Raw genomic sequence first — 14,303 nt, forward strand, 5'->3', positions numbered from 1 at the left:
ACAGAAAATCAATAAGGCAACAGAGATCCTAAATGACACAGTAGGAAAATGAGACTTAATTGACATTTTCAGGACATTACATCCCCCAAAATAAGAATATATATTCTTTTCAAGTGCCCAGGGAACTTTCTCAAGGTTTGACACATACTCAGGCACAAAACTAACCTCAACAAATTTAAGAGTATTGAAATTATTTCCACTATCTTCTCTGACCACAATGGCATGAAGCTAGAAATCACCACAGGAAAAGAAATGAGAAAAAACTGACTACATGGAGACTAAAAAACATGATACTAAAAAAAACCAATGGGTCAAAAAGGAAATAAAAATGAAAATTAAAAAATACCTTGAGACAAATGATAATGAAAACACAGGCATTCAAAATCTATTGGATGCCACAAAAGCAGTTCTTATAGGGAAGTTCATAGCGATACAGGCCTTTCTCAAAAAACAAGAAAAATCTCAAATCAAAAATTTAACCTGCCACCTAAAAGAATTAGAAAAAGAAGAACAAACAAAACCTAAATTCAGCAGAACGAAGGAAATCATAAAGATCAGAGAGAAAATCAATAAAATAGAGATTCAAAAAGAATTGAAAAAATCAATAAAACCAAGAGCTGGTTCTTTGAAAGGGCAAACAAAATTGACAAACCTCTGGCCAGACTCATCAAGGAGAGGAGAGAGAGAACTCAAATAAACAAAATAAGAAATGAAAAAGGAGAAATCTCAATGGGTATTTCAGAAATACAAACAAACAAAAACAACCATAAGAGAATACTATGAAAAATTACATGCCAACAAATTTGACCACCTAGGAGAAATGGACAACTTGCCAGAGACATATAGCCCACCAAAACTGAATCAAGAAGAAATAGATCAGTTGAGCAGACAGATCACTAGACATGAATATATAATAAAAACCTCCCTACAAACAAAAGTCCAGGACCAGATGGCCTCACAGGTGAATTCCACCAAGCATACAAAGGAGAAATTGTACCCATCTTTCTTAAACTTCTCCAAAATGTTGAAGAAGAAGGAACACTCCCAAAGACATTCTATGAAGCCACCATCACCCTAATACCAAAAGCAGACAAAGATACTAACAAAAACGAAAATCATAGGTCAATATCTTTGATGAATATAGACATAAAAATTCTCGACAAAATTTTAGCCAACTGAATCCAACAACATATAAAAAAGATCATACACTACAATTAGGTAGGATTCATCTCACATTCACAAGGATCATTCAACATACACAAATCAATCAATGTCATACACCACATTAACAAAAGAAGTCAAAAACTACATGATCATTTCAAGAGATGCAAAAAAAGCATTTGACAAAATTCAACATTCATTCATGAGAAAAACTTTTACTGAAAGTGGGTGTAGGGGGAACATAACATAATAAAAGCCACTTATGACAAATCCACAGCCAACATAACACTCAATGGTGAGAAGCTGAAAGGCTTCTCACTAAAATCTGGAACAAGACAAGGATGCCCACTCTCACCACTTTTATTCAACATAGCATTGGAAGTCCTAGCCACAGCAATCCGACAAAAAAAAGAAATTAGAGGTATCCACATTGGAAGAGAAGAGGTAAAATTGTCACACTATGCAGATGACATGATACTATATATAGAAACCCTAAGAACTCTACACAAAAACTAATTGATCTGATCAATGAATTCAGCAAAGTAGAGGATACAAGATTGACATTCAGAAATTGGTTGCATTTCTGTATACCAAAAATGAAATATTAGAAAAAGCATGTAAAAACACAATAATTTTTAGAATCATATCCCCCAAAATTAAAAACCTAGGAATAAACCTTACCAAGGAGGTGAAAGACTTATATACTTAAAACTATAAAACATTAATCAAGGAAATGAAAGAGGATTCAAAGAAATGGAAAGATAAGCCATGCTCCTGGGTTGGAAAAATTAACATTGTAAAAATGGTCATACTACCCAAAGCAATCTATAGATTTAATGCAATCCCTGTCATGCAATACCTATGACGTTTTTCACAGAACTATAACAAACAATCCAAAAAGTTATATGGAACCAAAAAAGACCAAGAATTGCCAAATAAATCCTGAGGGGAAAAATCATCAGGGAGGCATAACTCTCCCAGACTTCAGACAATATTACAAAGCTACAGTAATCAAGGCAGTGTTGTATTGGTACAAAAAAATACATACAGACCAATGGAACAGAATAGAGAACCCAGAAATAAACCCAGACACCCATGGTCAATTAATCTTTGACAAAGGAGGCAAGAATATAAAATGGGAAAAAGATAGTCTTTTCAGCAAGTGGTGCTGGGAAAACTGGACAGCTGAATGTATCAATGAAACTAGAACACACCCTCACACCATGCACAAAAATAAACTCAAAATGGCTTAAAGACTTAAACCTAAGACAAGACACCATAAGACTCCCACAAGAGAACACAGGCAAAACATTCCCTGCTATCAACTGTACTAATGTTTTCTTAGGTTAGTCTCCCAAAGCAATAGAAATAAAAATAAAAACAAATGAATGGGACCTAATCAAACTGACAAAGTTTTGCACAGCAAAGGAAACAATAAAAAAAAAAAAAGCCAGCCTCGAGAATGGGATAAAATAGTTTTAAATGATGCAACCGATAAGGGCTTAATCTCCAAAATATGCAAACAACTCATATACTCTACAGCAAAAAAACAAACAACCCAATTGAAAAATGGGCAGAAGACTTGAATAGACATTTCTCCAAAGAAAACATACAGATGGCCAACAGGCCCATGAGAAAATGCTTAACATCACTAATTATTAGAGAAAGGCAAATCAAAACTAAAATGAGATACCACTTCACACTGGTCAGAATGGCCATCATTAGTAAATTTACAAATAACAAATGCTGGAGAGGGTGTGGAGAAAAGGGAACCCTCCTGCACTGTTGGTGGGAATGCAAATTGGTACAACCACTATGTAAAACAGTATGGGGTACCTCAGAAAACTAAATATTGAACTTCTATATGATCTACCAATCCCACTCTTGGGCATATATCTGGACAAAACTTTCATTGAAGAAGATACATGTACTCATATATTCATTGTGGCACTATTCACAATAGCCAAGACATGGAAACAACCTAAATCCATCCACAGATGAATGGATTAATAAGATGTGGTATATATGAAATACAATAGAATACTACTCAGCCACAAAAAAGATCAAAATAATGCCATCTGCAGCAACATGGATGGAACTAGAGACTCTCATACTAAGTGAAGTAAGGCAGAAAGAGAAAGAAAAATACCACATGATATCACTTATATTTGGAATCTAATATATGGCACAAATGAACTTATCTACAGAAAAGAAACAAACTCATGGACTTGGAGAACAGACAAGTGGTTGCCAAGAGAGAGGCGGAGGGAATGGGATGGACTAGGAATTTTGGGTTCATAGATGCAAACTATCGAATTTGGAGTGGATCAGCAATGAGATCCTGCCATATAGCACAGGGAATTATATCTAGCCACTTGTGATGGAATATATGAAGGATAATGTGAGAAAAAGAATACACACACACACACACACGTATATCTGGGTCACTTTGCTGTACAGCAGAAATTGACAGAACATTGTAAATCGACTATGATAAAAATTTTTTTAAATAAAATCATTAGAACTGTGTTAAAATTTTGCCTCTATTAGATAGAGGCTATATGACTAAGTTAAGGGATTTAACTTTTATAAAATGGCAACAATAGCACTTACCTCTTAGTGTTTTGAAGATGAAATAAATCAATACATGTACACTGTTTGGTGTAGCAGCTGAATGTCCTAACTGCTCTAGAAACAGTAACTGTCATCACCATCATCAGCAACGTTCTCTTAGATGGCAAATATTCTTTCCTTGCTGAGTCTTCCCTATTTAAAATATCCCAATCTAATTACATACTAAAAATCACCATCTACAATAAAACATGGGAACTATGTCTGGTCACTTGTGATGGAGCATGATAATGGGAGAAAAAAGAATGCATACATGTATGTGTGACTGGGTCACCTTGCTGTGCAGTTGAAAATTGATAGAACACTGTAAATCAGCTCTAATGAAAAAGATAAAAAGCATTATAAAAAAACATTGCACACAAATACACTAGGTTTTGGGTTCTTCCTTTCTTCTCTTCGTTGGTCAACTTAATTTTATGGTATCTCAACACATATTCATTATATCAAATTCATTGAAAAGTTTTGATGACAGTCAATGACCATTCAATGAGGCATTTTCATATTTCTTAATTTGAACCCTAATATTTTTAGGCCCTGATTCCACAAAAAGTGCAGGCAACACCAGGTATAAATTTGCCCTCTGTATCTCTGAGAGGTCTATTGGAAATAGCTGTAGCATGAACATGCTGAAAAGTATTTGAGAGGCAATCTTTTGACAGGTATTTATTGAATACCTTCTCTGTGTACAATACTGTGCTAAATGCAAGACATAAAAAGGGTAAGGAACAGCCCTTGACCTTAGGGGGTTCACAACTCAAGTAGGATATTAAAGTCTACTAAAATTTATGTAAAATTTCCTCAAGGAGTAATATCTTCAGCAGGGGACATTAATTGACTTGGCCTAGGGGATAAAGGAGGAGAAGACCTAATGGTGATTTGCATGAATTAATCTAACTTAATTCCTATAACATCCTATGACACATGCACTTCATTATCCCCACTTAACAAATGAAGAAGCCAAGACCCAGAGAGATTATATAATCTCTTCTACTAAAACAAAACAAGACAATAAAACAAAACAGTGAGCTGATTCTATGATTGTGCTTAGAGTCAGATAGAAATTATCCTTCTAGATTAGAGGAAAGAAAAGGAGGACAAACCTTTCCACTTTGCCAATCTGTGAAGTGGGTTAATAGCTACTAACAAGTAAGGAAAAAGAAGATTAAGTGAAATCCTCTATGGGAAATAAATTTCTTATGGTTAGAATACTATGAAACTGTTACAGTTCAAATTCAATTCAGATCTCTAAGCTCTTTCCTCTTTTGCGACAACTTCCCTAAGTTGAGCTGCCTTCTAAAAGAGTGCCCTGAATGTACTAAAGCATCATCTCACTTCACATAATACCATCCACTACACGTGCAGATTATTTCTGCAATACTGTTATGGTGACAAAAATCAACAAGTTTCTTGTCAGAACATCTTGGTCATTAAAAATACATTAATAGCTCATTATTCAAGATACTGTACTAATTCTGCTCATTTCCTATTGAAACGTATTAAATACTAAGAGCCTAATCAGCCAGAAGTAGTGTTCAGTGGCCACAAAGATTATGCTCCATTAAAGAAAAAAGAATTATGACCAAAATGGTAATTATAATACATTGTATTTATCTGGCACTGAGTTCCTCTGATGGTTGAATGGCTCTGTAATTCACATAGAAAAGGGCTGAGGATGTAATGTGTTCAAAAGTAAAATTAAAGACTGCAGCAGGCAGGAAGCTTTAAGGGCTCTTCAGAACTCTTCAGAAGAGAGGGTCTGCTAAAAGGGCTTTGCAATGGGTTTTCATTTTCCTCTTTCCCGCTTACTATTTTAATATCTACATACCTAAATGATCAGAAGCAACTATGAGCCACCTTGCAACTAAAATTCTCCACTCTACTCCGTATTACAGTGTGACTTTGGACATTCTTAACACTTTATTTGGCCTCCAAACTTGATATTAGGTGTCATGCTCTGGGTCTCAGTAAAACCATACTGAAATAATACATCACACCTTGCAGGGGTTGTGCTAAGACTTAAGATTAATGTATATGGAATATAGGCACATTTGTAGATACTCAAGAAAAGGTGGTATTTTTGTTCTTATTCCCACTAGATGAGGCTTTTTAGGGTGGAGTTATATTTTATTCAACTTTGTATCCACAGCACTAACACCATACTTGGCATAGGGGAGATATTTAGGGTATGTTTTTGCACTGAGTTGGAGTCCCAAATCTGAAGCAATATTTGATCTTTAAGATTCCTCTGATCATCATAGGACCTTGCTCTCTGCGGGTGCCTAATAAATGCTCATTTTTGACTACTCAATAACAATGTAATTATTATTGATTAAATATTGAGCTCTGTTTTTACCCCCAAGGGGCCTAAAATTGATTCAGAAAAGCCAAGTTTATACATATAAAATGGTGGGAGAACACTACCTGTGATGGAACTACATTTCTCTTCTCTGCCCAACATCCATTTCCTCTTTTCCTGGTAACACATCCTAATTTTCCTTGCTAGAATTGCCACTCCACACTCTATGCTATTAAGAGTTGTTCAGCATCCTCCAGAAAATAAATAGTATTAAAAAAATCCAACACTATATTCATTTCTACTATATGGCCATGTGGAGCTACTCAGGTAGTCATGTGAATCAGGCCAGACCAGTTGAAGCATCACATTCCTGTGGCTATAGCAACTGACTCAGAGAAGGGCAGAAAGTCATCAGAAGCTTGTCAAAAATGTACCCTCTGAACTGACTCTTCCAGAAGTTACAGATTAATCTGATAAGCTCAAAGGATATATTATCAACAGAACATACAAGGAGACAATGGACTGTAGGGTATTCAGAGACTTCAGTATCTTGAAGATGCCCTAGCTTCCCATGGAAAATGCTTTTGGGTTGTTGTTGGTGGAATTGGGCCCATCAGGCACAAGATCCCAACAGACTCAGGAAGTCTGCAGTGAGGCATCATATCGGAAAACTGTAGAATCATGGTTGCAAAATCTGACTTTAGCAAGCCTTGTCAGTTTCTTAGTTTGCCCTTAACACTATCATGTTGCACTGTGCACAAATCATACAGTAACAACCAAGTATTTCTATGCCGGCACCACAACTGTCTAATGAAGACAGTTATCTCCTGAGTCTAGGAGGAGGTGAGCACAGCCCGTCAACAACAAGCATGTGTCCAGTCAGATCCAATGAGACTCCTACATGGGAACTCTGTGGAACTGCAGGGAAAGAGGAAAGCCACTTCCTGCTGGTGCTGTTAAGAGGACAAGATTCAACATGGAGCTGCTGGCAGCCACCTTGCCATCATGAGGTGTAGATCTTGAGAGAGGAGCTCACCCAGAGGAAGAGAAATGGAGAAAATCCTGCTGAGTCCTGAAGCTATTGTTAAACCCTCAGGATACACTCAAGCCTGAAGTAAGATTTATCCCCGGACTTTTCAGTTTTGCAGCTAACAAACTGTGCCTTTTTATTTTTGCTTAAGACAGTTTACATTGTAAACTGTCACTTGCAACCTACAACACAAACAAATGCATGACTCACATTACAAATATGGTCATCTCAGAGAATGGAGCAGAAATTATTCCTAGCATAACTAGGTTAATTTCTTGAAGCACGTGGAATTTAGAGTGGTTCTTTGCAAACTGGAGAATATTTGGGTTAGGACAAAAGGGAGGATTCTCTGTGCTGGAACAAAGTGATAAAAACAGCATAAAAGAGGATACATGAAGAAAGGGAGTATGGAAACAGTCTGGTTACAGAAAGGGCAGCGGAGGGTCAGGATTCTAGTTCTTACTTGGCTACCAATCAACCTTAAGACCTTAGAAAGCCTGCTTTCCTTTTGGGCACTCAGTTTCCCCTTATGTCAAGCACAGTACTGGGCTCATAGGTCTCTAAGATTCTCTCCAACTGTACTTTCTATGGGTCTGTGAAATCTTTTAAAAGGCTGTTCACAGTCCTGTATATTTAAACATCTTCACAGTTACTTACATGCTGTCAGAATATAGATTTTTCTTGGTCTTTTGTCTTCCCCTCCACCCCCTATTCCTTATCCACTTGACAAAGAGCAATCTCTTTCCTTCATGTTCTGAATGAAATGGAAATGGACAAGCTACATTCACTAAAAAGCCATGACTTTCAGGCTTTGAAAGCACTTGATTGTGCCCAGAGAAATCTCCTCTCTAAGTAAGGGTGATGAAAGCACTGGGAAGGGGCTGCCTGGTTAATTGCACTTCTGTGGAGATTAAAGCATGAGCGAAGAATTGGAAGGAACTTTGCTCTTTCTGAGCCATCTTCCTCTGCTCTCTACCCTTTCTGTGGAAAAAGGCTTTGGCATCAAGGTCTAAATTAAGATCCAAACTGTGTTGTATGCAAAATAGGTAATGAACTAGCTTATAACTGCACAGCTTGTACGCTCTTGCTGAATGTCATGTATCTCCCAAAGAAACATTTTCATGTTCATAATCCAGTGAAGACTGACACAAAGTCTCACCTGGGCTCACATTCTTGGTTGGACTGTGTTCTAGCTTAAAACCATTCCAGAAAGGTGTGTAAAACTAATTAGAATTCCTTAGGCTGGATTTGAAAGGGGGACTTACACGGGTGTATATCTTGGAATTCTAAGTCCCCCAGTCATTATCTAATGTCATTACGCAAATTTATTTATTTACTGTAAATAGACAAATTGATTTGTTTATTCACTGTTTGTCACAACCTTGAAGGCAAGGACTTCATCTTATTTACCACTGAACACCCAAGCCTGGCACAGACTAATTGATCAATAAATGTTTATTGAAGGAGTAAATGATCAAATGTCAGATAGTAAAGGATTTCGGTGAGCCTTTTTAAATTAACCAGAAACATAAATAATTGATACTAGAATTTGGTGAGAAAATCATAGATACCACACAAAGCTGGATATAATTCTAGCTTAAAATGCCTGACATTGTGTGTGCCTTCACTGAGGAAAAATGTATAGGATGAATCTGGGTTTTGAATATAGCCTATTGTCCTGGGGTTCAGAGAACCCAGTTTGGGCATCTTTTTTTTTTTTTTTAAGGTTTTATTGAAATATAGTTGTTTTACAATGTTGTGATAATTTCTGCTGTACAACAAAGTGATTCAGTTATACATATACATACACCCATTCTTTTTTAGATTCTTTTCCCATATATATTATCACCGGATACTGGGTTAGAGTTCCCTGTGCTATACCAGTTTGGGCATCTTCCATCTCTCTTAGCCCCTTTATTTTGCATGTAATGTATAGAGAAAGATTTGCATTCCTAGCAGATGCTTGAGACTCCTGTTTAGAGAAAACACTGGCATCACTGAGGCAATGCTTGGTTGGATACTCCTGCTTGGCCAGGGACTCTGTAGTCCACAATGTTGGCCAACCTCAAGGCTTTTGAAAGAATTGCTGCACTCAAGACATTCTGGGGTCCTGGGGGAAGGGAAGGAAGAGACAGTTGGCTAGATGGGGTGGGATGAGGGTGAGCCTGAACTATGAGCTGTGAGTCCTCCTGTGACCTCTCACCTTGTTTTTAAAGTTAGTAAGCCAATGGACTTTCCTTTCTTTCCCTTTCTTGGACACATAGGACCTTAGTTGCACCTTCCTTTTTTCTTTCTTTCTTGGACACATAGGACCTGAGTTTCTCACCTGGAAATGCTGGTGTGGGATGGACAGAGATAGTACTTGCAGATCTAAAGTCAAAAGTGCTCATGATAAGGCATGACCATGAGGATTTTGAGAAATTATGACCTGCCACATAGGAAGATATTTGAGTTGAGGTTATTTACGTGTCTGAGAGATGAATAGTTTCAGCTGACACTGACATTGCAGGCAGTTGAGGAAGCTAAGGCAACAAAAACAAACAGACACAATGCAACAAAAACAAACAGACACAATACAACAAAAAGGATTCTGGTTCTGAAGCCAAATACTCAGTAATTGAGTTAGAATCCCATCTATCATGAGAGTTCCAAGAGGCCCTACTTAAGTCAGAAGCCCTTTGAGCCCTCATTTCCTTGGCCGCTATCTCAGAAGATTGTCATGAAGGTGACAGGAGAGGAGCCTTGTCAGCTCTTAGCACAGAGCTCAACAAGTAGTTCACACTGAATTTAAGAGATTTGCTCAAAGCATCCAGACCAAACCAGAAACAAAAACAAGGACAAGAACCTGGCCTTCCTGCCACCTCGTTGGCTGCCCTTTTCCCAAACTCTGAGGTTCCATCCCAATTTTCAAGGTAATAGCACAGATGGAAGTGCCAGCTTTGTTGTTTTTTAAAGGCCCAGCTGCTTACTTGATAGAAAACATCCTGCCTAATTGTTTTATAAAAGTGAGAACAACACGACTACTTTAAATAATGGCTGTGAATTATGACTTCCTTTGTATTTATTAGGACAACACTATAAATGGGAAATTGTTGTGATGTCCTTGGGGAGAGGAAGAATGTAATTCCATGGGAATCCCATTGTCTTTTCCCATTAGGGCTCTCTTTGCTACGGAGAAGTCACATTTATCATCTAATGTCTAACATGACATTTATGGTCTTGTTGAAGCTGTTTGCAGTGCTGATGGGCTGCTGGCTAGAGTCATCTGAGCTTGGAGCTTCACTGAGGCAGTGAACCCAGGAAGGAGTTCAGCTGGATGCAGAGTGCAGCCGCCTGTGCTCAAGAACCAACTCGATTTTTTGTGTGGATGTAGGAAGATCATTTCCCATCCTCAGGGCTTCATCAGTGCAAGCAAAAGACTTAAAGGTTTGGCTTAGGCAAATTTTAAAGGTCCTTCCATCTGTAATATCACATTATTCTAATAGTTGAAGCCAAATCCGTGGCTGGTCGAAAAGGAAGTCATTCCTTTGCTGACATTCGCTCTGTGCGCTCTTTACCTTGGGTCTCCATATGTCCACATGTGGCTGCACAGTAGACAGATCGCCATTCTCAAAGCGAAACTGCAGGCAGCTGAGCTCTCATTTCAATTCAAATTGTCAGCTCTGACTAGTCACTCAGGATCCTTCTCTGAGTCCTGCGCTCTGCCCTTGGCATCTGCCTGGGCCTGTCCAAGGGGATTCAGACTTATGTGGAATTCACATTGTCTTCTCTGAAGATGACGAACGTCATAGGGTGGCAATGAGGGAAGTATGGGATGTGGTATATGAGAAACTGTGAAGGTTCTCGATGATGTCATCTTTCTCCAGGGAAAAATTTATTTTCTTCTGGCTAGCAGTTAGAGAAAGAACAGATCCTGTCTGTCCAAACAGGGATGGAGATGGTTCTCAACTGAGAGTTAGTGGGGGTTAGTCTCTTCCCAGTTTGTCTTGACTCTTGGTCTTAACTGGAAGCATGGAGTGTTTATTAGGACCCCTCTTTCTAATGTCCATGAACTTCACCTTTGTCTCTCCAGCTCTGTAAAAGTTAGTATTTTTGGCTTCTGACCACTTGCCTTCTGCTTGGTTTCTTGGCCTTTCACTCCCACTCAGTTTAGGGTGCTGTAAATTCCTTAAAGCATAAAGTGGAGCAAATATCAAGCTCACCTCTCTTGGAGTCTCTTTCCCTTGGAATCTTATGCCTTCAAGTCCTGGCTGCCTTGGTTGTTCTCTGATGCTATGAAACAGACGTTTTTTGTTTTTTTTTTTTTTTTGCCCTTGAATTTAATCTTGCTTTTAGGGTTATTTTAATTAAAAATAATAAAAGGATCGGTCTAAATCAAGGTGCTCTATCGTAACTAGAAGCAGAAATTATATAATAAGTTAATTTTCACTAAAACCTTCAAGAGGTAATTGTTTGCATGCTATGGTGGAAGAACATCAGAGTCATATCGAACCTGGTTTGAACGCCAATGTTGACTTTCATTCAGCCATTCAAGAAATATTTATTGAGTGCCAACACCATTCCACGTATTACCTACCAGGCACTAAGGGAGACAAAGGTGTATAGAACGCAAAGTCTCCGTTCTTATAAATATCTCCTCAGGAAGTACATACATTGGAGAATATATAGATACAGATTACAGTAAGAGATTTGAAGAAAAAGAACATGGTTCTAGCCAGAGAATAACAAGGTAGAAATAATTTAGAGGGCGATGGTGGTCAGGGAAAGCCTCTTTGAGGAATCGTGTAGGTTGAGAGCTGAAAGTTACACTGCAGTTAGCAGGATAGAAAATGCAGGTATTGGGTTGCGGGTGAGGAGCATTCTAAGCATAAGGACCAGCATATGCAAAGACCATGAGAGAGTTAAATTTGATGAATGAGAATAACTAAAAGTAAGTAAATCTGGATGAAACACAGAGATCAGGGATGAGATGAGGTAGGACTGAGGCAGACACTAGGATTTCTGGCTTAGGAAAAAGTTCAGGCTTTATCCCAGGAGGATTGGAGAGCCACTGCAAAGTTTTTAAGCAGGGGAGGGATGGGGTATGATTTATTTGAAGATTATTCTGGCTATTTTGAGGAAAATGGATTTGAGTTGCGATAGGGCAAGAGTTAGGAAAACCTGATACAAATTGATAGTGGCGATGCAGCTGAGAGATGATGGTGGCTTGAATGACAGCGATGGCAATGGAGATAGAATGAGGTTATGAATTAGAAATATTAAGGAGGAAAAGCATCAGTAGGATCTGATGGCTCAGATGGAAGGTAACAGAGAATGAGGAATCAGTAATGATTCCTAGGTTTCTGGCTTGAGCAACCAAGTGGTCATGTGTGGACCCACAGTCACTATGTTAATTTGCCACAGCTACTGAAACAAACATCACAAACCAGTGGCTTAAGCAACAGAAACTTTATCCTGTCATGCTTCTGCAGGCAAGAAGTCCAAGATCAAGGTGTTGGCAGAGTGGTTCCTTCTGAGGTCTCTGAGAAAGAATCTATTCCATGCCTTTCTTCTAGCTTCTGGTGGTTTGCTGGCAATCTTTGGCATTCATTGACTTGCAGATGCTTCCCCCCACTCTCTGCCTTCGTCTTTATGTGGTGTTTTCCCTCAGGACATGTCTCTATGTCCCAACTTTCCCTTTTTATAAGGATACCAGTCATATTGGATTAGGGCCCACTCTAATGACCTCATCTTACTTACCTAATTATATTCCCAATGACTCTTTCCAAATAAGGTCACATTCTGGGTTACTGGAAGTTAGGGCTTCAACATACATGTTTTTTTGGGGGAAGACACAATTTAACTCAAACTGTCACTGAACATTTCTGTGCCTCAGTTTTTTCACCTGCAGATTGGGGACAAAAATACTTGCCTCACAAAGGTATTATGAGGACTAAACAAAAAGATATATTTAACCTTCCAAAACTAGTATTTGGTATATAGTGGAACTGAGGAATTGCTAGTCTCTTTCTGCTCCGTTGCTTAACCCAGATAGAATGAGGAACTTCAGATCAGGAGGGAGGAGAATCCATTAGGGAGGTCTCCTGAGGCACTTGGGGTCTCACAGTTTCCCCCAGATCATGCTCTACTGGTGACTGCCTCCAAAACAGGGCAGCCTTAATTCCCTGGGACTATGCCAGCAAAGAGTTGGAGGAATGATTGAGATCATACTGCCCAGGTCAGGGAAACAGCACTGACCTGGGAGTTGGGAACACTGAGCTCTTTTTTTTTTTTTTTTTTTTTGTCTTTTTTGCTAATTCTTGGGCCGCTCCTGCGGCATATGGAGGTTCCCAGGCTAGGGGTCCGATCGGAGCTGTAGCCACCGGCCTACACCAGAGCCACAGCAACTCGGGATCCGAGCCGCGTCTGCAACCTACACCACAGCTCACGGCAATGCCGGATCGTTAACCCACTGAGCAAGGGCAGGGATCGAACCCCCAACCTCATGGTTCCTAGTCGGATTCGTTAACCACTGCGCCACGACGGGAACTCCCAGGAACCCTGAGTTCTAATGACTGAGTAAGTAACCTTGGGTAAGCACCTGCTTCCTCTGGGCCTGAGATATCTATTCAAAATACCAGGCACTATTTTTTTTTTTTTTTTTGTCTTTTTAGGGTCACACTTGTGGAAGTTGCCAGGCTAGGGGTTGAATTGGAACTTCAGCCACAGGCCTACGCCATAGCCACAGCAATGCCAGGTCCGAGCCACGTCTGTGACCTACACTGCAGCTTGCAGCAATACAAAATACTTTAACCCACTGAGCCAGGCCAGGGATCAAACCTACCTCCTCATGGATACCTGTCAGGTTCATAATCCACTGAGCCACAACAGGAACTCTGCAGGCAGTAAGTATTTGTTGGCTGAGCACATGTTGAATGAGTAAGTCGCAGAGCACTTCCTATGTGCCAGGTACTATGCTGAGCTCTACTTTAGTGCTCCCACAGTTCCATGAGATTTCATAAGTGAGGAGCCTGGGCCTTAGAGAGGTTCAATCACCTTTCTAAGATCACACAGTTAGTGATGGGATTGACACCAGTTCTGTTGTCTTTCACCATCTGGGTTCTAAGCTTCCCTGTTCCCTGGCTTTAATAGTTCAACACTCCAAACTTTCCCACTGATGGGCTCACACTTTTATCTCTGCCTCTG

At 39.2% G+C, this 14,303-nt stretch overlaps 2 long non-coding RNA genes across 4 annotated transcripts in view; one reads left to right on the forward strand and one right to left on the reverse strand.

Moving 5' to 3' along the window:
- Positions 1 to 14,303, forward strand: part of LOC106506544 (uncharacterized) — a 143,206-nt gene that overhangs the window by 121,264 nt on the left and 7,639 nt on the right. Inside the window, exon 2 of one of the 3 annotated variants that reach the window (XR_014830946.1) lies at positions 10,347 to 10,544. The exons of the other annotated variants lie outside the window; for them this stretch is intronic. This is a non-coding gene — a long non-coding RNA (uncharacterized LOC106506544). The remainder of the gene's footprint in view (positions 1 to 10,346; positions 10,545 to 14,303) is intronic. 3 annotated transcript variants of the gene reach the window in all.
- The window catches only part of LOC106508256 (uncharacterized), a 448,820-nt gene that overhangs the window by 22,702 nt on the left and 411,815 nt on the right, over positions 1 to 14,303 (reverse strand). The gene's annotated exons all lie outside the window — the stretch shown is intronic.

The sequence above is a fragment of the Sus scrofa genome, chromosome 16, assembly GCF_054392235.1.
Source record: "Sus scrofa isolate SSC_HxYL_T2T_F1_AM1 chromosome 16, Sscrofa_HxYL_maternal_Yorkshire_Landrace_v2.0, whole genome shotgun sequence".
In the NCBI taxonomy this organism is placed as follows: Eukaryota; Metazoa; Chordata; class Mammalia; order Artiodactyla; family Suidae; genus Sus; species Sus scrofa.